Source organism: Scyliorhinus canicula, chromosome 7 (genome assembly GCF_902713615.1).
Source record: "Scyliorhinus canicula chromosome 7, sScyCan1.1, whole genome shotgun sequence".
Taxonomy (NCBI): Eukaryota; Metazoa; Chordata; class Chondrichthyes; order Carcharhiniformes; family Scyliorhinidae; genus Scyliorhinus; species Scyliorhinus canicula.
Genome location: NC_052152.1, coordinates 92,715,378 through 92,740,249, shown reverse-complemented (window position 1 = coordinate 92,740,249; position 24,872 = coordinate 92,715,378). Strand labels below are relative to the sequence as shown.

The 24,872-nt window shown below is 48.4% G+C and overlaps 1 long non-coding RNA gene across 1 annotated transcript in view; it reads right to left on the bottom strand.

Annotated features, from left to right (window-relative positions):
- Positions 1-18,040: 18,040 nt before the first annotated feature.
- The window catches only part of LOC119969195, a 118,427-nt gene continuing 111,595 nt past the window's right edge, over positions 18,041-24,872 (bottom strand). The window contains exon 3 of the long non-coding RNA XR_005461309.1: positions 18,041-19,081. This is a non-coding gene — a long non-coding RNA (uncharacterized LOC119969195). The remainder of the gene's footprint in view (positions 19,082-24,872) is intronic.

Here is a 24,872-nt window from a genome sequence, read left to right as displayed (position 1 = left end):
ATCCTCTCCTCACCCCATGTCAAATATATTCCAGCAGGCGTCACTTGATCTAATCGAGATTGGGACTCCTGGATGATTTGGCTCTTTGTTGCTGTAGGGCAGGGGTGTCAAACTCAAATACACCGTGGGCCAAAATTAAAAAATCGGGACAAGTCGAGGGCTGGACTGGTTCAATGTTTTTTTGCAAAACTTATTGAAATAAACTTATTGAACCTGGAACTAATAAAGCTTAGGTTATTGCCTATAAAAACAACATTAAATATTAAATAAATAAAAAAATTAGTTGCATTTATTTCTTATTGCTTTATCTGGAGCTTTTCCAGAGTAATTTCTAATGAAAACATTTTTCCACAGGCCAACACTTTGTGATTCACACTATACCTGAATAAACTCGGCATCAGCCATATCATACGCCATAGGCACTTCAATTGCTGGGGCCAGCTTTAATAGTAATTAGATATAATTAGGGCAGCACGGTGGCCTAGTGGTTAGCACAACCGCCTCACGGCGCTGAGGTCCCAGGTTCGATCCCGGCTCTGGGTCATGTCCGTGTGGAGTTTGCACGTTCTCCCCGTGTCTGCGTGGGTTTCGCCCCCACAACCCAAAAATGTGCAGAGTAGGTGGATTGGCCACGCTAAATTGCCCCTTAATTGGAAAAAATAATTGGCTAATCTAAATTTAAAAAAAAAATTAAAATAAAAAAAAAAGTAATTAGATATTATCTCGCGGGCCAAAGATAATTCCACCGCGGGCCGGATTTGGCCCGCGGGCCTTGAGTTTGACATATATGCTGTAGGGATACTGTGGCCAACTTGTAGCCTCTCCACCTCCCACCCTGCTCCCTATTCCCAGCCCCCCACAACATCCCGTAAACACAGCTAAAATCTACTAACAGCGCAAATGTTGGATTGTCTTGATGTGGAGGGGGAAAAAACTTCATATGGTCAGTAGATTTTCCCAATGGTGGAAGCAGAAAATTGAAGATGTTCACCTCAGCTTATTACTGGTTTATACTGATGAGGACATCCAAAGGAAATGCCTCTGGGCATCATGAGTAACACCACGTAATCTGAAATGCTAATTAGCAGTTAACCACTGGAAGGGGTTTAGTGATAGTCTATGAAGGTCGTTCTGCAGGCCTGACACTGGCATAAATGAAAACCTTCAACCACTCTCAGGAAGCAGCTTGCTCAGTAACCGCAAGTCCTGCAGTCTTACTGACGGTATCCAAACCAGTTTAGAGGCTTGTTCTAACTTGTGCCACTGAGAACATGCTGCTCCTTGAAAACCCACAGATCAACAGTACAATAGAGAAAAACAGAAATGTCCTGCTGGATAACTTCTTCCTATTTGCCGCTCCTGAGTTTTACAGGGAGGAAGATTTTTTAAAAGCCTCATCGTTACTCGCTGATTTTGAACTCATTCAAAAAGGGTTCAAATAGTATGTGACTGAAAACATGTGAGAGAATGCATTTTCTCAGCGGGATTGAGAGTCTGCCTGACATGTGATTTGATTCAGTTTTGTGCAGTCGAAGTAAGTGTCTCAGTGAATGATGTCTGCACTCAGGTATTTCACACTTAAATGTGAAGGTTGCATAATCATTTATTTTATTCTGATCCCAGACTAGACCCCACCAGTGGTGAGGATACGGGACTGAAACTCCAATATTTTGTAAGACTGTGTGGAAAGAATGATTCGCCCAAGGAGTGATTGCATGACAAAATTGGGCTTTGGCGTTTTAAAACACTTTATTATGAATACAATATTAAACTCTTTAACATCTCACCCAAAAAGAGCAGCTTACATACTCCTTAACACTACTACTCAGGGCAGCACGGTGGCCTAGTGGTTAGCACAACTGCCTCACGGCGCTGAGGTCCCAGGTTCGATCCCGGCTCTGGGTCACTGTCCGTGTGGAGTTTGCACATTCTCCCCGTGTCTGCGTGGGTTTCGCCCCCACAACCCAAAAATGTGCAGAGTAGGTGGATTGGCCACGCTAAATTGCCCCTTAATAGAAAAAACAATTGGGTAATCTAAATTTATAAAAAAAAACACTACTACTCAATTGCCCATTAAACAACAAGAAAATAAACATGCAGCTTTCAATTCATCTTAAAATCATCAGGGCATAGAATAATACTGGCTCTACAGAACAGATGTGGGCCCCAGTTAGAACCCCTGCAGCCTCTGGCTGAATATCTTCAAATAGCTGCTTCATCTGTGTTGTTTCAGTCTCTTCCTTGTCTTCAGACAAGACTGCTCTCCTTTAAAATATTATTACTCTTTTTTAAACTATTCCATTGGGAACGGAAATGGCCTTTACTTGTTAACTTTGTGGTAGCCAGATCAGACTTTGTCAAAAGTTTTCTCAAAAATCTTGCTCTTAGCTCCACCAGCACTGACATAATTGCCCCATACTGAAAAAATAAATTAACTTTTCAGGGACTGAAAGCACATTCAATCTCCATGAACTGTCCCCAGTCAAACCATAGTGCATTAGCCCAGACTGAAAAATACTTTCAGCGAAAAGCTCCTAGGACCTGCAAAGCAGAATCCTTTTATAAAAAGCTAAGTCAGTCATGCTCTCACCCCAGGCTTTTTACCCTTAAATTGCCGAATACATTTATAATCCAATTTTTCTCAAATTCTCCATTCGCCGCATTATAGATTGCTTCAAAATATTCAATGAAATGTAAATGTTGCCACTGTCCCAGAGGATCATAGGCTTCTCTCCCCTTCGTGAACTGACTGGTAATGATTTAACCTGAGGGTCACCACACCTTAGGCAAGGGGCAAGGTTGAGATGGCGGAGCAGGAATCGAACCCGCTTAGTTGGCAACACTTGACACCACAAACCAGTTGTCCAGCTATCCGGGATAATTAACCCAAAAATGTGCAGTGTAAATGCATTTATTAATAATAATCTGTATTAGTCTCACAAGTATGCTTACATTAACACTGCAATAAGTTACTGTGAAAAGCCCCTAGCCGCCACATTCCGGCACCCGTTCAGGTACACTGAGGGAGAATTCAGAATGTCCAATTCACCTAACAGCACGTCTTTTGGGACTTGTGGGAGGAAACCGGAGCACCCGGAGGAAACCCACATAGACACGGGGAGAACGTGCAGACTCCGCACAGACAATGACCGAAGCCGGAAATTGAACCCGGATCCCTGGTGCTATGAAGCAACAGTGCTAACCACTGTGCTACCATGCCGCCCTCAATTACAAAGTACTGCTGTTACTAAATAATTACTCCTTAAAGCTTTCTAATTGTAATTACATTCCTATTCTTTAAAGCTTTCTCAGTGTAAATCCATTCCATGTCTTGCCTTAAGAACTCTGTCACGTGTTTGCAACCTGATCATATCACAGCAGGATGTTTTATCAGCATCTGAATGCTAAGGGTACAGAAATCCGAAAGATCGACTTCCTCTGCTAAGCAGGTGTAGCAATGAACCTGTTCTTTCTAAATACATTTATCATCTTGCTACATCTGCTCAGAATAAAGCACCACCACAGCGCTGGCCCCGCACCTGCGGGAGATGTTCACAGACTCGCTAGCTAGGGGCACGTTGCCACCCACGTTAGCACAGGCCTCAATCTCGCTGATACCTAAGAAAGACAAAGACCCAACGGAATGTGGGTCATACAGACCCATATCTCTGCTGAATGCAGACGCCAAAATACTGGCCAAAATCCTAGCCAAAAGGCTAGAAGACTGTGTACCTGAGGTGGTCACAGAGGACCAGACGGGCTTTGTCAAAGGTAGACAGCTGACCGCGAACATCAGGCGCCTGCTGAACGTGATAATGACCCCCTCCGGGGAGAGAACACAAGAGGTGATCGTCTCCCTGGACGCAGAAAAGGCCTTCGACAGAGTCGAGTGGAAATACCTCATAGAGATACTGGAGCGGTTCGGGCTTGGAACAAGGTTCACCGCTTGGGTAAAGCTCCTGTACAACGCTCCCATGGCGAGTGTACAGACCAACAATACCAACTCCCAATACTTCCAGCTGCACAGGGGCACCAGACAAGGATGCCCACTGTCCCCGCTGCTGTTCGCACTAGCAATTGAACCGCTAGCAATCGCGCTCAGGGCAGCAAAAAATTGGAGGGGGATCCGAAGGGGAGGTAGAGAGCACAGAGTCTCACTCTATGCGGATGATCTGCTCCTCTATATCTCGGACCCACAAAGCAGCATGGACGGAATCATCGCGCTCCTGAAAGAGTTTGGAGCCTTCTCGGGCTACAAACTCAACATGAGCAAAAGTGAGATCTTCCCATTACACCCGCAAGGGGGGGGGGGGGGGGGGGGGGGGGGGCAGCACTAAAGGGGCTGCCGTTCAAACAAGCCCGACATAAATTCCGCTACCTGGGGATCCAAATAGCCCATGACTGGAAAGGGATCCACAAATGGAACCTCACCAGCCTGACGGAGGAAGTTAAAAAGGACCTGCAAAGATGGAACACACTCCCGCTCTCCCTCGCGGGGAGAGTTCAGACGATCAAAATGAACGTACTGCCCAGGTTCCTCTTCCTGTTTAGATCCATTCCGATCTACATCCCCAAGGCCTTTTTCAAAGCGCTGGACAAACTCATCATGGCGTTCGTATGGGGGGGTAAAAATGCTAGGATCCCAAAGAAGGTCTTACAAAAAACAAAAACCAGGGGAGGGTTAGCCCTCCCGAATCTACAATTCTACCACTGGGCAGCAACAGCCGAGCGAGTAAGGGGATGGATCCAGGAGCCAGAAGCTGAGTGGGTGCGTGCGGAGGAGGCCTCCTGCATGGGAACCTCCCTCCGGGCCCTCGCCACGGCAGCACTCCCATCCCCACCCAAAAAACACTCCAGCAGCCCAGTGGTGACAGCCACCCTCCAATCCTGGAACCAACTGCGGCAGCAACTTGGCCTGACCAAAATGTCGAACAGGGCTCCCATCTGCAACAACCATAGGTTCAAACCAGCACTGACCGATGCCACCTTCAAAAGGTGGAGGCAGGACGGGGGAACACTGACAGTCAGGGACCTATACACGGACGACAGGATCGCAACACTGGACGAACTGACAGAGAAATTTCAGCTAGCTGGGGGGAACGAGCTACGGTACCTGCAGCTCAAAAACTTCCTACGAAAGGAGACAAGGACGTACCCACAACCGCCACGACAGACACTACTGGAAGACCTACTGGACGCAAGTATCCTAGAGAAAGGGAACTGTAGTGACATGTATGACCGACTGGTAGATAGGGACGACACCGTACTGGACGCAACAAGGAGGAAATGGGAGGACGACCTGGGGATGGAGATAGGGTGGGGACTCTGGAGCGAAGCACTGCATAGGGTCAACTCCACCTCCACGTGCGCAAGGCTCAGCCTGACGCAACTAAAAGTGGTACATAGAGCCCACTTAACAAGAACCCGTATGAGTAGGTTCTTCCCGGAGGTGGAAGACAGATGTGAACGGTGCCAAAGAGGCCCGGCCAACCACGCCCACATGTTCTGGTCTTGCCCCAGACTCGTGGAGTACTGGACAGCCTTCTTCGAGGTTATGTCCAAAGTGGTGGGAGTGAGGGTGGAGCCATGCCCGATAGTGGCGGTCTTCGGGGTTTCAGAACAGCCAGATCTATTCCTGGGGAGGAGGGCGGACGCCCTTGCCTTTGCACCCTGATCGCCCGCCGTAGAATCCTGTTTGGCTGGCGGTCAGCAGCACCGCCCAGAGCTGCGGACTGGCTCTCCGACCTCTCGGAATCTCTCCAAATGGAGAAAATCAAATTTGCCATCCGAGGGTCGGTCGACGGCTTCCACAGAACGTGGGAGCCATTCATGCAACTGTTCCGGGACCTATTTGTGGCCAATGTACAAGAGGAATAATAGTCGGGGGAAGGTAGCGGGAGGGGGGGGGGGGCTACAGGTTTGTTACGGGGGTTCGATGGCTAGCTAAGGCCCAAAACCAAACTAAATAAACATGTTGAGGGGGGGGGGGCGCAGTTACTACTACGAAGATGCTTACCTGTAAATATGTATGTTAATTTTTGCGTGTTTGTTTTTTTTTTTTTCTCCTCTCTCTCCTAACAATTTTTAATTTGTTCAATATAAAATATGAAAACTGAATAAAAACATTTATAAAAAAAAGAATAAAGCACCACCGCTTCAAAAGAAAAGATAGACTTGCACTTATATCGCACATTGCATGACCTCAGGACAATTCAAAACATGTTATAGCCAATGAAGTAGTTTTGAAGTGTAGCCACAGTAGTAATATGGACAGTGTGGCAGTCAATCTGTACATGAAGCTCCGAAACCACAATCTGATAATGACCAGATAATACTGTTGGTTGAGACTATGATTAAACTGATGAAACCCTTTTGCCCCCCAACCCTACCAGGCCAGACGTAATCAGCATCTCTTCTCATCTCCCTCCGGTGTTCTATCTGGTTTAAAAAGAAATATATAAAATAAACTTTTATAGAAAATAATTGCAGCAACAGTCAAGTTGCCTTAATTATCTATGTTGAGATTTGCAGACTGGCCATGCATGTAGAACAAAAATGCATCTGCTTATATGCACCCAGTAAAATAGGAAAAGGGAGAAAGCCAGTCAGTCATCTACTTCATTGTCCAAATAGATCATGTTTATCTGTGTCATGACTCTCACTGCCCACTTTGATTCCCCCTGTAGTTCCCTTGCTTAAGAAAAACTTTCAATCAAAGCTCCGAGGCTCAGCAGTGTTTTGGGGGAGTCCCAGATTTCCTGCCATCACCCCTGAATGAACTCACTCTAATTTTAAGGTCATGTAAAAATGTAAATAATCTTCATTGTCACAAGTAGACTTTCATTAACACTGCAATGAAGTTACTGTGAAAAGCCCCTAGTCGCCACATTCTGGGTACAGAGAGGGAGAATTCAGAATTTTCAGCTGGTACGGGAATTGAACCCGCGCTGCTGGCCTTGTTCTGCATCACAAACCAGCTGTCTAGCCCACTGAGCCAAACCAGCCCTCCTGTACGTCCTCTTGTTATGGATTTCTCGACCAAAGAAAATAATTTCTCATTATTTACCTTAGAAAATCCTAAATCGCGTTCTCCACCTCAATTAGTTGTCCCTTAGTCTTCAGTGTAGCTTGTGCAATTAGCTCTCACAATTTATCATATTAGCATAATTTTGGTGAATATGCACTGTACTCTTTCAGGTATGGTGCAAAGAACTGAAGGCCATACTGCCGATACAAATTAATCTGTGGTCTATAGAAGTGTAGCATGATTTCTACCCCATTGCATTCCAACCCACATGGCATAAAGATTAACATAGGCCTTCCCTATTGGTCTTGTTCCTGTCAAAAACACCTTTTTAGAGATTTCAATATTTGGATCCCTAAATCTCTCTGCTCCTCCACCATTTCTAACTTCAATTTTGAAAACTCATTGATTTGGAGGAGGAGAATGCTGAGACCCAGGCTATTAGAATAGATGGCATTGAGGTGCGTAGGGAAGAAGTGTTGGCAATTCTGGACAAGGTGAAAATAGATAAGTCCCCAGGGCCTGATGGGATTTATCCTAGGATTCTCTGGGAAGCCAGGGAAGAGATTGCTGAGCCTTTGGCTTTCATTTTTATGTCATCATTGGCTACAGGAATAGTGCCAGAGGACTGGAGGGTAGCAAATGTGGTCCCTTTGTTCCAGAAGGGGAGTAGAGATAACCCCGGTAACTATAGGCCGGTGAGCCTAACGTCTGTTGTGGGTAAAGCCTTGGAGAGGATTATAAGAGATACGATTTATAATCATCTAGATAGGAATAATATGATTAGGGATAGTCAGCATGGTTTTGTGAAGGGTAGGTCGTGCCTCACAAACCTTATCGAGTTCTTTGAGAAGGTGACTGAACAGGTAGACGAGGGTAGAGCAGTTGATGTGGTGTATATGGATTTCAGTAAAGCGTTTGATAAGGTTCCCCATGGTCGGCTATTGCAGAAAATACGGAGGCTGGGGATTGAGGGTGATTTAGAGATGTGGATCAGAAATTGGCTAGTTGAAAGAAGACAGAGGGTGGTGGTTGATGGCAAATGTTCAGAATGGAGTTCAGTTACGAGTGGCGTACCACAAGGATCTGTTCTGGGGCCGTTGCTGTTTGTCATTTTTATAATTGACCTAGAGGAGGGCACAGAAGGTTGGGTGAGTAAATTTGCAGACGACACTAAAGTCGGTGGAGTTGTAAGCAGTGTGGAAGGATGTTGCAGGTTACAGAGGGACATAGATAAGCTGCAGAGCTGGGCTGAGTGGTGGTAAATGGAGTTTAATGTAGAGAAGTGTGAGGTGATTCACTTTGGAAAGAAAAACAGGAATGCGGAATATTTGGCTAATGGTAAAATTCTTGGCAGTGTGGATGAGCAGAGGGATCTCGGTGTCCATGTACATAGATCCCTGAAAGTTGCCACCCAGGTTGATAGGGCTGTGAAGAAGGCCTATGGTGTGTTGGCCTTTATTGGTAGAGGGATTGAGTTCCGGAGCCATGAGGTCATGTTGCAGCTATACAAAACTCTGGTACGGCCGCATTTGGAGTATTGCGTACAGTTCTGGTCGCCTCATTATAGGAAGGATGTGGAGGCTTTGGAATGGGTGCAGAGGAGATTTACCAGGATGTTGCCTGGTATGGAGGGAAACTCTTATGAGGAAAGGCTGATGGACTTGAGGTTGTTCTCGTTAGAGAGAAGAAGGTTAAGAGGTGACTTAATAGAGGCATACAAAATGATCAGAGGGTTAGATAGGGTGGACAGTGAGAGCCTTCTCCCGCGGATTGAGGTGGCTAGCACGAGGGGACATAGCCTTAAATTGAGGGGTAATAGATATAGGACAGAGGTCAGAGGTAGGTTTTTTACGCAAAGAGTGGTGAGGCCGTGGATTGCCCTACCTGCAACAGTAGTGAACTCGCCAACATTGAGGGCATTTAAAATTTTATTGGATAAGCATATGGATGATAATGGCATAGTGTAGGTTAGATGGCCTTTAGTTTTTGACTTCCCATGTCGGTGCAACATCGTGGGCCGAAGGGCCTGTACTGCGCTGTATCGTTCTATGTTCTATGTTCTATTTGTCTTTCTTATGAACAAAGTGAATGATGTCACACTGAAATCCATCTGTGACATTTTGTTTTTAATTTCAGAGTCGCCTGTTATTTTTCTTTTCCAATTAAGGGGCAATTTAGCATGGCCAATCCATCTAACCAGCACATCTATGGGTTGTGGGCGTGAAACCCACGCAGACATGGGCAGAATGTGCAAACTCCACACGGACAGTGACCCAGGGATTCGAACCAGGGTCCTCAGCACCGCAGTCCCAGTGCTAACCACTGCACCACATGCTGCCGCCATTTTTTACATTTCTAACCCACATATTTAATTTATCAATGTCCCTTTGCAACTCCCTGCTTCCATCTACACACTTGTCTCAGCTTACGTAACATTAACAACAGACCTAGCCAGCTGACTCTCTATTCCCACATCAAGTTGATCTCAACTGAGGATCAGTTTGAGTGGTTACAAAATGGTTGTATTTGGAGTTCAGGGATTTAGCTTGTGTTTAACCAAACATATGAACTTGGCATTCCTGAAAAATTGTGCAGGTCTCAATGTGGAGGAGAGATGGAGGAAGACGAAAAGTTTTGGTGAAAAACCTCTCCCTCGTGGATGTTCTTACTCGAGATTATGCTCTCTGGGGCCTGCTGGAGTATGTGAAAGTGGGAAAAGGATGACACATTTGGAAAGAGGTGAAGATCTACTCCAAGGAAGTGGAGCAAGTGTTTTTTGATACCTTGAAACTAATAAATGAGTAGTATTTTCCTTACCACCCACAGGCAAATAAATAAAAATGATCCTTGATGCATCGCTATTACAAAAATAAATCTCTAATGTATTAGGTAAGCTGTTCTTTGTTCAAATATGGTTTTTCACATATACCAAAAGACCAGAAAATATCACTTAATTCTTCTTCTCTGTTTATTTTCTTTATTATCAAATACCGCCATGTAAACTATGATGGATCTTGGAACATGCATGAACTCAAGATTCAGACTTCACACATTAACTTGGACATTTGAAGTAATACTTTGTTGCATACATTTCAAACTAAGGAAATGGTAATGTGCAAGTAAATTTGAACCATTATTTTGGTGAATTTTGAATTTTGAAAGTCTTTATGATGTTATAAACTTTACTTTGGACGGTGGCCAAAAATGTGCTTTAAATCGCAAACTTCAGATAGTTCCACCTGAGCTACACCAATAGTTAGTTACTCAGAAAACGTGAGTAGGGTTAAAACCGCTCATAGCTTCTTGGTAACTATTGTTACTCCCCCCCCACCCGGCATGGGAACTCCCAAGCCTTCGAACACCCAGGCCACCCCCCCATACACTGAGTACCTACTGCCACTCGGTGGACTCTTACCCCAACCCATCACGGATCTCCTCCAAAACATCCAGGGGCATTCCCCTATACTCTGACTACAACCCCGCCACAGAACTCTTTTCCCCTCCACCCTCCTGCAACTCTCCCCAATCCCCAACTACCCCTCTTCCCCACAACTCCCCTCCACCCGTTCCCAGCTGCCTGACACCCTCGCCCGTCCGCCACCAACTGCCTGGCCCCTGCCCTGACTGTCCTACACCCCCTCTGACTGTCCGGCCCGTCACCCTCCAATTGTCTGATCCAACTTCTCACTGTCCAACCTGCTTGTCCCCAAATTCTACCACTTACTTGACAAAACCTACCTTCTCTGGCTTGAAAGTGGCTGGGCCTGTAAAATTACCCGATTTACTGCAGCCTGTGCCATTTAAAAAAAAAGAGGACGTAGCTTCCTTCTGTCTGATTCTGGAGCACCCATCTGAATGCCTCAGGAACGTGCTGCGGTTCATAGTTTTCACCCAGCCTGACTCGGAAGGTCGGGTGAGAAAGGATCGAGGAGGTTTCCAGGTTAAGAAAGTTGGAGGGTTTTGGCAATCTGATTCTAATTGCCACTTGCAGAAGTTCAGATTATTTTATTCAAGTGGACTCATATAATTTTCACTTAATTTTTAATTTTTCCAATGTGAATAACATCCATATCACTCATTTGTATTATATAATCAACAGCATTTCTTTTTACTTTTTTCCACAAAAAGCTTTTGGAAAATAAATTACTACTCAAACAGGTTTTTAAATTAAGACCATTCATAACAAATTAAAGAGACATTGAGATGATAGGTGGCTAAATTCTAATGAGATAAGCTTTGATGATGTTTCCTGAAAGATAGTAAGTAATAAACAATTAAATGAGCCTGTTTTATCTATTGAGAAATACAGCATACCATCTGTTTCTTTCAGGCTATACAAGGGAGATATAGAGGAATATCTCCAAACTGAAATATGTGAACATCATATTGATAAGTCACTGAAATAGAATTTATAGAATCAGTACAGTGCAAAAGGAGGCCATTCAGCCCATTGAATCTGCACAGACCCTCTGAACGAGCACCCTACCTAGACCCACTCCCCCTCCCTAACTCCGTAACCCCACCTAAACTGCACATCTTGGGACACTAAGGGGAAATTTAGCATGGCCAATCCACCTAACCTGCACATCTTTGGACTGTGGGAGGAAACCGGAGCACCACGCAGACATGGGGAGAAGGTGCAAACTCCACATAGACAATTACCCAAGGCCGAAACTGAACCTGGGCCCTTGGCGCAGTAAGGGAGCAGTGCTAACCACTTTGCCACTGTGTCGCCCATACAGAAAATACTACATTGCTTGGAAATGTTCTATATAGTTCAAAACAGATGACCCACTGATGTCGAGAAGAATACTTGATATTATTTCTGAATACTATGTGATGACTTTATTTCAAAACAATACAATTTTATTTGTGTATGGTATTTCCAACATTACAATGCTGCCTGCTCTTCTAAAATACTTCATTGGCTGTAAAGTCCTTTTAGACATTCTGAGATCCTAAAAAATGCCATCTGAATGCCAGTCCTTTCTTCTTTTAACTAGATTCATTCATTTTTTTTATTTTTTAAAATAATTTTTATTGAAAGAGTTTTTCCATACAAACATTTACCCCTACTAATTTTTAAATTATTTACAACACAATCCCTCTAGGCAAATATCCCTCCCTCGCCCGCCCTCTCGCGCGCACCAGTCCTCCCCCCCCCCCCCCCAAGCAACAACTTAACAAACAAGGCAGCCTACAGTTTCAGACATGAGCAGCGAGCAGGCTTGCCCGCGTTACAGTCGTGCATGTCCCCCCCCGACCATTGCTGCCCACCCCCCCCCCTCTCCCCCCCCCCCGGGTTGCTGCTGCCACGACCCCCGAACGCCTATCTCTGATCTAAAAAGTCAAGGAAAGGTTGCCACCGCCTGGAGAATCCCTGTACTGACCCTCTCAGGGCAAATTTGATCCTTTCTAGCTGAATATAGCTAGCCATATCGTTAATCCAAGTTTCAACGCTTGGAGGCCTCGCGTCCTTCCATTGAATTAATATCCTTCGTCGAGCCACTAGGGACGCAAAGGCCAGTATTCCGGCCTCCCTAGCCTCCTGTACCCCTGGTTCTACCCCGACCCCAAAGATCGCAAGCCCCCATCCTGGTTTGACCCTGGACCCCACCACCTTCGACACCGTCCTTGCCACCCCCTTCCAGAACCCTTCCAACACCGGACATGCCCAGAACATATGCACATGGTTCGCTGGGCTTCCCAGACATCTGACACACCTGTCCTCACCCCCAAAGAACCGGCTCATCCTTGTCCCCGTCATGTGAGCTCTATGCAGCACCTTAAATTGAATGAGGCTCAGCCTCGCACACGAGGAGGAAGAATTGACCTTCTCCAGTGCATCCGCCCACGTCCCGTTTTCTATCTGCTCTCCCAGCTCCCCTTCCCACTTGGCTTTCAGCTCCTCCCCTGATGCTTCTTCCGCCTCCTGCATTATCTTGTAGATGTCTGATATCTTCCCCCCTCCGACCCAGACCCCCGAGAGCACCCTATCACTCGCCCCCTTACTGGGGAGCAGGGGGAACCCCTCCACCTGCCGCCTAGCAAATGCCTTCACTTGTAAATATCTGAACATGTTTCCCGGGGGGAGCTCAAACTTCTCCTCCAGCCCTCCCAGGCTCGCAAACCTCCCCTCTATAAACAGGTCCTTCAGCTGCCGTATGCCCACCCTGTACCAGCTCTGAAATCCCCCGTCGATGTTCCCCGGGATGAATCTATGGTTCCCTCTTATTGCCGCCGCCAACAGACCTCCCATTTCCCCCCTGTGTCGCCTCCACTGCCCCCATATCTTGAGGGTGGCCGCCACCACCGGCTCGTGGTGTACCTCGTGGGAGGGAGCGGCCATGGTGCCGTTACTAGGGCCCCCAGGCTTGTGTTGCCACAGGACGCCCTCTCCATTCGTTTCCAAGCTGCCCCCTCCCCTTCCATCATCCACTTGCGCACCATTGACACATTTGCCGCCCAGTAATACCCCGAGAGATTGGGTAGTGCCAGCCTTCCACTGTCCCTACTCCGCTCCAAAAAGACCCTACTCACCCTTGGGGTGCCGTGCGCCCACACGTAGCTCATGATGCTACTCGTCACCTTTTTGAAGAAGGCCCTAGGGAGGAAGATGGGCAAGCACTGAAATAAAAACAAGAACCTTGGGAGGACCGTCATTTTAATTGACTGCACCCTCCCCGCCAGCGACAGCGGTACCATGTCCCACCTCTTAAATTCCTCCTCCATCTGTTCCACCAGCCTGGAAAAGTTCAACTTGTGGAGGGTCCCCCAGTTCCTTGCCACCTGCACCCCTAAGTACCTAAAGCTCTTTCCTGCTCGCTTGAAGGGGAGTCTCCCAATACCCTCTCCCTGGTCCCCCGAGTGTATCACAAAAACCTCGCTTTTGCCCAAATTTAGTTTGTACCCCGAAAAGTCCCCAAACTCTGCTAATAGTTCCAGTATCTCCGGCATTCCCCCTTCTGGGTCTGCCACGTACAGCAGTAGATCATCCGCATACAGCGATACTCGATGTTCCTCCCCTCCCCTAGTCAGTCCTCTCCACCCCCCTGAACCCCTCAGTGCCATCGCCAACGGTTCAATCGCCAGTGCGAAAAGTAGGGGGGATAGGGGACATCCCTGCCTGGTCCCTCGGTGGAGCCCGAAATACTCCGACCTCCTCCCGTTTGTCACTACACTCGCCGTCGGGGCCGAGTAGAGCAACTTCACCCACTTAATAAACCCTTCCCCAAACCCAAACCGTTCCAACGTCTTCCACAGGTACTCCCACTCCACCCTATCGAATGCCTTCTCCGCGTCCAGCGCTACCACTATCTCAGCCTCCCCCTCCACTGCCGGCATCATAATTACAGTCAGCAATCTCCGCACGTTCGTGTTGAGCTGCCGCCCCTTCACGAACCCCGTCTGGTCCTCATGGATTACCCCTGGCACACAATCCTCTATTCTAGCTGCCAGGATCTTTGCCAGCAACTTGGCATCCACGTTCAGAAGCGAGATAGGCCTGTAGGACCCGCACTGCCCGGGGTCTTTATCCCGCTTCAATATCAGGGAGATCAGAGCCTGCGACATTGTCGGGGGCAGAACCCCCCCCCTCTCGCGCCTCATTAAAGGCTCGTACCAGTACCGGTCCCACCAAGTCCACATTTTTCTTGTAGAATTCCACCGGGAACCCATCTGGCCCCGGCGCCTTCCCCGCTTGCATCTGACCTATTCCCTTGACTAGCTCCTCTAGCCCTATTGGCGCCCCCAGCCCTTCTACCAGCCCCTCCTGGACCCTTGGGAACCTCAATTTGTTTAGGAAGTCCTCCATTCCCCCTCCCCTCGTCGGCGGCTCAGACCGATACAACTCCTTGTAAAAATCCCTGAAGACCCCATTCACTTCTTGCCCCTTCTGCACTACCTTCCCGCCCCTCTCCTTCACTCCCCCAATCTCCCTAGCCGCATCACGTTTGCGAAGCTGGTCTGCCAGCATCCTGCTCGCCTTTTCCCCATACTCATAGACCGCGCCCTGTGCCCTTCTCCACTGCGTCTCTGCCTTCCTGGTGGTCAGCAGGTCGAACTTGACCTGCAGGCTGCACCGTTCTCCCAGCAGCCCCTCCTCTGGTGCCTCCGCATATCTCCTATCCACTTCCAATAGCTCCCCCACCAGCCTCTCCCTCTCCTGCCTCTCCTTTCTTTCTCTGTGTGCCCTTATGGAGATCAGCTCTCCCCTGATCACTGCCTTCAGGGCCTCCCAGACCATCCCCACCTGCACCTCACCCGTGTCATTCAAGTCCAGATAGCTCTCAATGCTCTTCCGGACCCTTTTACACACCTCGTCGTCCGCTAACAGCCCCACATCCAGCCGCCACAGCGGGCGCTGGTCCCGCGCCTCCCCCATTTCCACATCCACCCAATGTGGTGCATGATCAGAGATCGCAATGGCCGAGTACTCAGCTTCCCGTACCCTCGGGATCAGCCCCCTGCTCAACACGAAGAAATCGATTCTGGAGTACACTCTATGGACGTGGGAGAAAAAGGAATACTCCCTCGCCCTCGGCCTACCAAACCTCCATGGGTCTACTCCTCCCATCTGCTCCATGTACCCCCTCAGCACTTCTGCCGCTGCCGGCCTCCTATTGGTCCTTGAGCTCGATCTGTCTAGCCCGGGGTCCAGCACTGTGTTAAAGTCCCCCCCATGATCAAGCCCCCTGCCTCCAGTCCCGGAATGAGGCCCAATAGGCGCCTCATAAAACCCACGTCATCCCAGTTCGGGGCATATACGTTGACCATCACCACTTTCTCCCCCTGCAGCTTACCCTTCACCATCACATACCTACCCTCCTTATCCGCCACCACCTCCTCCGCCACGAACGACACCCTCTTTCCCACCAGAATCGCCACCCCCCCGGTTCTTTGCGTCCAATCCAGAGTGGAACACCTGTCCCACCCACCCCCTTCTCAGGCGAACCTGGTCCACTACCTTCAAATGGGTCTCCTGTAACATTGCTACATCAGCCTTCAGTCCCTTCAGGTGTGAGAATACCCTTGATCTCTTGACCGGCCCATTCAGCCCCCTCACGTTCCAGGTGATCAGCCGGGTCGCGGGACGACCCGCCCCCTTCCCCTGCCGATTAGCCATGTCCTGTTCCCTGCTCGCCCCGGGTCGACCCTCCCCTTCTGACCCGCTCCCCATGGTGATGGCCCCCTCCCCCCACCTCTCCAGTCCTCCACTTCCCGTTTCTGGTCTTTCCAGCAGCAACCCGGTGTCCCTCCCTAACCCCCCTCCACCCCCCCCCTCCCCCCCCCCCCCCCCCCCCCCCCCCCCCAGGCTAGGACCCCTCCTAGCCGCGATGTACCCTCCATCGTACTCCCGTAAGTCAGCTGGTTTACGCTGACCCGGCTGCTCCTGCCACACTCCGACTCCCCCCGGCTCGGGGGGGGGGGGGCCTCCCCCCCCTTGCCACTCCTCCCTGGCCCCGCTCCAACGCGGGAAAGGTCGCCATTGCTAGCCACGCCCCGCACTCCTCCCCTCCCCCCTCCTCTGCCCCGCGCACGGGAAAACAGAGGAAAGCCCGCGCTTTCGCCCTGCCACACCCCACCCCGCCATCTTCAGTTCCACCCCCGTCCCCGTCCATGCCTGTAAAGAACCCCCCCTAGGAGCCCATATCCCCGATCTGCTCTCCCCCCCGTCCCGCCTCCCCAACTTAACATTATAAATAACAGATAGATAACAAATAACAATGTACTTAACAGTCGCCCTCTACCAAACAGTATAAATAACCATAAATAACCACAATAACAATAACTAAGGGAAGTTGGCAAAGGGGGGAAAAAACATCAGAAGAAAAACCCAAAGCAAGAGTTCAAGATCCAAACAAAGAAAGAAGAAAAAAAAAGGAAACCGTTCCAATAATAGTTGCCCAGTTCCGACCCAGCCGGAAAAAAAAACCCGCTTGTTCAGCTGAAAGTACCCGAGCGGCTACGGCCGCCAAGTATCCCCTGGGTCTAATTCGAGTCCAGTTTCTCTTCCTGTACAAAGGCCCACGCCTCCTCTGGGGACTCAAAATAGTGGTGTTGGTTCCTGTAGGTGACCCACAAGCGCGCTGGCTGCAGCATTCCGAACCTGATCCGTTTTGCATGTAGCACTGCCTTCGTCCGGTTGTACCGGGCCCGCCGCTTTGCCACCTCCGCACTCCAGTCCTGGTAGACCCTCACCGTCGAATTCTCCCACTTGCTGCTCCTTTCCCTCTTGGCCCACTCCAGCACTCTCTCACGATCGCTGAGTCGCTGGAACCGCACCAGCACCGCCCTCGGGGGCTCATTTGCTCTTGGCTTCCTAGCCATGACCCTGTAGGCCTCTTCCAGCTCCAGGGGCGAAGGGACGGCCCCTGCCCCCATCAGGGAGCTCAGCATTTCTGCTACGTATCCCGGGAGGTCTGAACCCTCCAGGCCTTCTGCCAGGCCCAAGATCCTCAGGTTCTTCCGCCTCATTCGGGTATCCAGCTCCTCAAAACGGCTCTGCCATTTCAGGTGGAGTGCCTCGTGCACCTCTACCTTTCCCACGAGGACCGTGGCCTCCTCCTCCCTCGCAGTCATCTCCTGCTGCAGCTCCCGAATCGACGCCTCTTGGGTCGCCTGGGCTCCCATCAGCCTGGTGGTCGTCGCATTCATTGACTCCAAGAGCTCCATTTTCAGCTCCATAAAGAAGCGCAGGAGAGCGGCCTGCTGCTCCTCCGCCCATTTCCTCCATTCCTCGGGTGCGCCACCGGCCGCCATTTTGGTCTTCTTCCCCCGCTTTTTTTGGGGAGCTGCTGTTGCTTTCTTTACCACCCCACTCCGGGTACCGACCATAAAGTTGGTCTGGTTCTCCTCAGGGAGCCTTCCCCCACCGGGATTTGTCCTTACAGCGCCGTTGGGGCCCTCCAATCGGCCCGAAAACACCTTTGTAGCAGGAGCCGCCAAACGTGCGACTTAGCTGGTCATAGCCGCAACCGGAAGTCCTCCTAGATTCATTCATAACTTGCTGAAGTTCCCGTGCTGACAAATGAAGCTGCTTAAAAATTCATATCTCATCTTATTGAATGTTTTCTCAGTCTGCACTGAGGGAGATGTGCTTATGCAGAAGCTATGGAAATTCAATTCACGTCATAGAGATATAATTGTTACACCCGGGATTATGCTATTATGCACTGAGATACTGCGCAGTGCGGACACGCCCCTAAACAAAATTGCTGGTGTAGTTTGAAATTATCTAAGAGAAGATGATAACTTTGTAACTGTCATTAGAAATCAACCTGGATTTTAAATGTGCATGTTTGCAGCATGTTCCAAATTGGTGTGAAAGCACTGAAGCCAGTAATGACAAAAATAAACTGACATTACACCTTGTCAGTAAATAGAGCTCACAATCACAGCCTTGATTTTTCTATTGATACACTTATACCTTTCCAAAGTTTAACACTCTGAGGTGCAGGATTAAGGGATTTGCAGTTTGGGGAGTTTGACTTTCGGCCAGAGCCAATGATGTAAATCCTGTCTGGGCCCGTGCTTGCATTCTTGGAATACCAAGTTTAAACATAAATATAGTTTATTTAGGAAAAGAATGTTCACACAAGGTGAAATTTAAAACACAGCTGAAATCCAGAAACGTTTCGTTTATTTGAAGTTGGGCTCTGTCGTGGGAACTCATTTAGCAGGAAAGTAAATACTATAAATATTATACTTGTTAGACGCTTGGTAATTGTGTTTCTCAGCATGAACTGGAGCCTTTCATGTCCCAGGTTCAGTCCCCAGTCTGTGCTGAGTTGCTGATTTTAACAGGATAGCAGTAAACATGCGACTAATGCTTTTGGCATCCTTCGGAGAGGCAGATTAAAATCAGACCAGATCTACATTCCTGAGCACTGTCAAGTAATTCCTACTGGACCATGGGATGTCAAATGAGGACAGGACGAAGCTCAATCCTAGAATTGCTCTCTGCGAGTTGGGTTCAGTGCATGAGGAAAGCTGTCAGCTGGAGAGTCATATCCACAATCTCGGTTAATGCCATCAATAGAAGAGGAAAGAAACCTGGTAAAACAAATCACCGTTAATAGGATATGTTCTCCTCCAATCTCAATTAAAGTTTTTTTCACTTTATCTTTTATTCATAAAATTTGCAAAAGTATATGACTAAACATTTCAACTTGAAATTACAGAAAGTGCAATAAAATTCACCTTATCGCCACTCCTTGGTATCTCTATACATTTGTAATTCTCTTGATATATACAATATAAATTTCATATCAGACATGCAATGACAAAATGTGCAATAGAACTCAACTTTTCTTCATACAGCATGTTTCTCTCGGAGGTGCATCAATATTATTTCAATACTCTTGATATACACGATGCACATTCAATGTCATCCATACAGTCCAAAGGGGTTCTACTAATTTTCCAACTGCTTGGTGTACTATGGCTGAAATGCCTTAGGCCCCATTATGCCTCTTCAGCAGTTACCCCAAGCCTCCCTCAGCACGTAGCCCTTTACCGTGTTACATGGTCTGCAACACTCAGTCGAGGATACCACATTGCACAATAAGCTTCTGGCAGACTAAAGAATCACTTTCACTGAGTTGATGACCTTCCAGCTGCAGTTGATGTTTGTCTGGGTCAGTGTCCCTGGGAACAACCCTCTGAGCACAAAGTCCTGTGTCACAGCAGTGCTCTGGATGAACCTCGACAAAAATCACTTTTTTTGCAAAGGCCCAGGGAGTCAATTTGAACACCCTTCATCTCTGCCAACCACCCTCCCCTCAAATCTGGGGAATTGATCTGCCCCTTTCCCACCGCTGTAAAATTTACTGAGGCTGAGTATTCAAGTTAGGAGTGCATAATTGGAAAATTTGCCTTTGATGGAAAAGCCATTCCAAGATTTAAGTTATATGGATTTCATGGCCGGGATTCTCCGAGACTCAGCACCGCAATTGCACCCGGCGTGGGGGGCGGAGAATGGGGCGGCGGACCTGTGACGCCTTCCCGCAATTCTCCGCTGACCGGAGAATCGCTGCCAGTTGCATGCGGTCAACACGGTGTCGGTCGGGAGCCATTGAAAGAGGCCCCCCAGGCGATTCTCCGCAGACGACCCGCTGAGTTCCCGGTGGCGTGGTTCATGTAAGGTCCCCCCCGGCAGGACCTCGGAATCACAGCTGTGGTGGCCGTCCTGGTGGGCGACGGGGAAGGGATCTGTCACCGGGGAGGGGGGGGGGGGGAGTGCTTCCACAACGGCCAGGGCCGTGATTGGGGGCCACCGATTGGCGGGTGTGCACGATCTGGAGGTGGGGGGCCTACTTCTTCGCTGGCGGCCCACTGTGTGGGTCCGCCATGTCGCACAGGGCCAGCGCCACAGGCAGCCGCCTCATGCATGTGCGACCCGTGGCTGGAAGTGCAGGGCCCCATATCAGCACCCGGAACAATGTGGAGCACTCCGTGGCCCCGCAAGCCCCTTTAAAAATGTAGAATTACCCCGGACATTCCAGAAAAAAGTCCAGAGTGATTTGTGCCTGTTTATCCGCGGGCGTGGAGACATAGCCCCATTATTGAAGAATCCCACGCCATATCTTTGATATAAAAACCGTCCTTAACAAACACGCATCACAGAAACGAAACCAAACAGTAATGTTTGAGGAAGTAAGTATTTTCCTGGAGGAGCTCACAACTGTCCAGAATGGGGCGACTGGAGTTGGGGGGGGGGGGGGTAGAGAGAGAGAGAGAGAGAGAATTCTCCAAGGCTGCTCGCCAGAGGTAGGAATCACCATGGCCCACTGAGTCAGGCACAGAAGAAAAAACAGGATTCTCACCGGCAATCAAACCTGTTGCGAGTATCCCAGCCTGCCCCACTGGCCCTGATGGCGTTCCCGCCAACCCCGATGAGGTTCTCACCAATGGCATGCTGATTGTCATTTACAATCATCTGAACATAACTATTGGGCAGGAAGTTCATTCACTGGCCTGCTGGGATATTTCAGCTACCCCCCTCCCCCCACCCAGCCAGGAATCACGCTGGCAGGAATTGGTCCAAATCCTGACAAGCAGCGACTCACTGCCTTACAATCTGAGAGGGGGGAAAGGGGTGAGTACCTTCCCTTCACTTGCCTCCAGGGTGCTGAGGGGGGTCCTTCAGGGCTGTGCAGGTTGTGAGGAGCTTGAGATGGGCTGAGGGGCTCAGGTCGGGGATGGGACTCATGTGGCAGGTCTTCCCATCTGGAACATTGAAAATCATTAAACCATGGTTGAGCAGGTCAAGTTTCAAGTTAAAGTCTTCCCTCCAATTTGTTGCAATCTTCCAGCATGTCAACATCAGTGATCTGTAAGATGAAAATAAAAGTTTTCTCGCTATAGCCTTAAAACCCTTCAAGCCTCTCCCAGTATGTTAATATCAATGATCTGTAAGAAGAAGAAGAAAATCTTCCCTTTAACATAGTAGAAATCTTTGACATGCTTTTATCGCGATCAGTTTAATTGTGCTTTAACCTTATCAAGCCCCTGTGCATGCTTAGAAGCCTAAAAGCTTTGAACTGCATTGTTTACATTTAATTTAATGCTCCATTGCCTTTTACATGCCTCTCGAAAACAGCTGCCTTCCCTTCACGAACCCTGGGCTGTATTCTCCGCTCCCCGAAGCTGAAATTGCATTCGGTGAGGGGGCGGAGAATCCCCGATGATGCCAAATCGGGTACGCCACCGCTTTCGCGATGCACCACCCCCTGAAAAGTGGAGTACTCTAGGAGTACACCGTGTCATGTATCCATGGCCTCAGTGCATTGCCTGAGGCCCACCCGTAATGCTCCGTTCTCGACCGGCTGAGTTCCCGATGGCTTGGAACACGTGTGGTCTCACCTGTCGTGAACTTAGCGTGGCGGCTGCGGACTCAGTCCGGCACCACCACAGTTGGGGGGGGCAATCCGTGGTCAGGGGGAGCTTCATTCAAGGCTGGGAGCATTGTGGCGGTCCGGGCCACAAGAGCGGCATCCGGGTTCGCGGGCTCAGTCCGCCATGAAGCACAGCGCATGTGCAGCCACGGATCCGGCAATGTTCCATGCCATATCGGCAGCTAGAGCTGGGAGATCGACGCTGCCTCCCTTCTAGCCCCCAGCAAAACAGCAAATCTTCCACCTACATGCCACCACCGGACATCCAGGGGAAAAGACTGGTTTGTGCTAGCCACAAAGCAGGTTCCACGTGAGTACTAATTCCCTGTTCAATGGGCAGGTCATGTGGAGTATTATGGATGAAGGAACCACTGTAGGATGCCTTGCTGTTGTAAGATGGTTGGGGGTTACTCAAATATTGAGTAGAGGCGACACGGTGATGCAGTGGTTGGTTAGCACTGCTGTCTCACGACGCCGAGGACCCAGGTTCGATCCCTGCCCTGGGTCACTGTCTGTGTGAAGTTTGCACATTCTCCCCGTGTCTGCGTGGGTTTCACCCCCACAACCCAAAGATGTGCAGGTTAGGTGGATTGGCCATGTTAAATTGCCCCTTAATTGGTAAAAAAGAATTGGGTACTCTAAATTTTTTTTTTTTTTAATTGAGCGGAATGCCTTTCAGCACTGGACGACTCGGCCTAGGTGGCAGGGCAGGAGAAGAGAGACAGCTGAAAAGCCAAGATGAGTGTGGGATGTAATCTTCAAATCCACATATCTGCTGGTGTATTCAAATGGGTCAGAAGGTATTTTGGTTGACTTGCCCAAAAGTACATTCTCTGCAGTTTTGTGTATTAATTGTCTACTAAGTATCATTTAGTCTATATTGATTTTCAAGGAGACCAGTCAGCCCATTCTGCCTGCATCAGCTCTCTGAAAGAGCGATTTATTTAGAACCATTCTCCTGCCTTCTCTCTATAACCATGCACATTTAAAAAAAAGTCTAAATCACTTTTAAATGCTTAGATTGTACCTACCCCCTTCACACATGCAGGTAGTGCATTTCTTTTTTTAATATAAAGTATTTTTATTCCGAATTTTCAACATTTTAACATTTTACAACAATAACAAAGCCACCCAACACATTGAGACCCCCACCTACCCATACCTCCTCCTCACTGCCCTCAACAGTCGATGGTAACCAACTCTCCAAAATGCAGAATGAACAAACCTCAACTTTTGTAGAACCCATCACTTGTTCCCCGTTAGAGCAAATTTCACCTTCTCCAGGGCTAAAACCTCCAGCAGATCCCACCGACACAGTGAAGTGCAGGGTGGGGAAGCTGACCTCTACTCCAACAAGACCTATCTGCGAGCAATCAGCGAGGCGAAGGCGAAGACATCAGCCCCGCACCAGTGTGCAACTCAGCCCAGCCTGACATCCTGTATATGGGGCAGTGCATTTCTGACCTTAATCACTCGCTATGTGAATTTGTTTTCTCATATTGCCTTTGCTTCTTTTAGTTTGTTTGTTACAGTAAAAGTCTTAAAATGTGAGATCTCATTGTGTGATTCTCTCTGTCCATAACTGGGAAATTTATATCTCTCGTTATATCGGGGTTTCAGCGAGGATTGTAACCAAGTGAATAATTTTTGTTTTTGCCATCTGCATGTGATTGGTGCATTTATTACTCATACCAAGTAACCGAGTCACGCCAAAGCAAATTCACAACTGTCAATCATTGGGGAAAAGCAGGTGGTGGGGTTCCTTCCCTGAAATGAACCAACTGGTATTTTGGAAATTTTGGGAGCTTTCATAAATATTTTTTCCTGATCTTGAGTCACAAAATACCAGATTTTATTGACATCAATTTCTCTGCAAATCACCAACTTTGCTGGTGATTTGAACACATATTCATTGGGTTTCTGGTCCAGTATCATGATCATTCTTTTACCTGACCTGTATTCCTAACAAGCATTGCTTCGAACCCAGGTCTTCTTCTACCTCTGGCACTCAAATCACTGAGTCAGAAGGTAAAGGGTTTCAGCCCCACTCCAATTGCTCTTGTTAGGGAGATTTCTCCAGGGTTTCTATAAAATGTTGACAAACGTAGAAAGTTTAAAAATTGCCTCAGGTTAAATTAAGACAGTAAATAGGCAAGAGTCCATGATCACATAGATCTCACAGTTAATATTTTTCCTTTAATCCTCTTCCACAAGGTGAATTGTTTATTGTACCACTGACGAAACCAAGGGTGAAATATGTTATGCTAGATTCCAGCCCATTTTCATGGGCTTCCAGTTTTTTCTAGCGCACCGTCTGCTGAGTGCCAGAAGACCCCAGGTGAGCTACATTGACAGTGTGGCCTGCTGCATCGTCTTTCCGGCCATGATTGCTGGTGTCCCATCAGGCCTGCCTACAATAGTCAGCCAACACTGATCCACAAAACAATTTAGCAGAAACAAAAAGGAGATGTCCAGTGCAGGGAGACAAATTAACACAATTAATAATTGCTCAGTACTCCCTGTTTTGGTTTTTAATTCAATGGTCATTGCAGTCAACAATTTCTTGTTAATTAATTCTTTGAGAAGCCTGGGCCTGTAAAAGGCTGCTGACTTCTGAACCAGGCAACAATAATTTTCAGCAAAGCTGGCCCACATTTACCAGAATTTCATTAAATCTCCCCTTTTGTGGATAGTGAGGCTAGAATACTCTTCAACTGGCTGGATTTTGCACGACCATACTTAAATATGGGCTAGAATTCTCCAGGTGTTGGGATTCTCTTTCCCTGCTGGCAGCGGAGCCTCACCCAGGGGTTTCCTGGCAATGTGGGGTGGCTTTAATGGGAAATCTTATTGACAAGCGGCAGGAAGAGAGAATCCCGCCCGCAAATTGTGCGTAGCTGAGCACCCCGTGGCTGGGGGAACCACATAATCCCGCCCAGCAAAGTCTA